At 34.3% G+C, this 536-nt stretch overlaps 1 protein-coding gene across 1 annotated transcript in view; it reads left to right on the top strand.

The window, feature by feature from the left end:
* The window catches only part of LOC119585109 (beta-secretase 1-like), a 12940-nt gene that overhangs the window by 4026 nt on the left and 8378 nt on the right, over positions 1-536 (top strand). The window lies entirely within an intron of this gene.

Below are 536 nucleotides of genomic sequence, written 5' to 3' on the forward strand. Positions count from 1 at the left end.
CAAGAAGAAAAAAAAAACACAAAATAGACATGGCCACTTTCTCCCATGTATACTTTGCTTGACATTCAGTTGACACTTGACTGTATGTGAAGTGTGTACTAATTATCTATATAAAATAACCTCAAAGATATCTGCCCAACAAATATTTCCTTACCATTCATTACAGCCTGTAAGGCCAGGTGGCTATCAATGTTTCCAGTACTGAATAATGACATAGATGTTCCATAGACTAGATTGTCTAATAATTGCTTTAAATTAACTATTCTTGTCATGTTTGGTTTTACTGACTAACTACAAAAATTACCAACTGAATTTTGTTTGCCAAGTTGAAAGTACAGCATTTGCATGGCCAGGACTCGCAAAAAACTAATATGGTGCCATGCTGAGGTCTCCTTTCAGTTAGTGTAAGCAATAGTGGAATATCACATTGACCTAATCTTTTATTTTGAAATTGTAACTGATGTACGTCTACCTGTTATAGAAGGCTTGATATCTTTCATTATTCAGTATTCTACCCAGAGATGAATTGCATGATG

This window comes from Penaeus monodon, chromosome 19 (assembly GCF_015228065.2).
Source record: "Penaeus monodon isolate SGIC_2016 chromosome 19, NSTDA_Pmon_1, whole genome shotgun sequence".
NCBI classification, from domain to species: Eukaryota; Metazoa; Arthropoda; class Malacostraca; order Decapoda; family Penaeidae; genus Penaeus; species Penaeus monodon.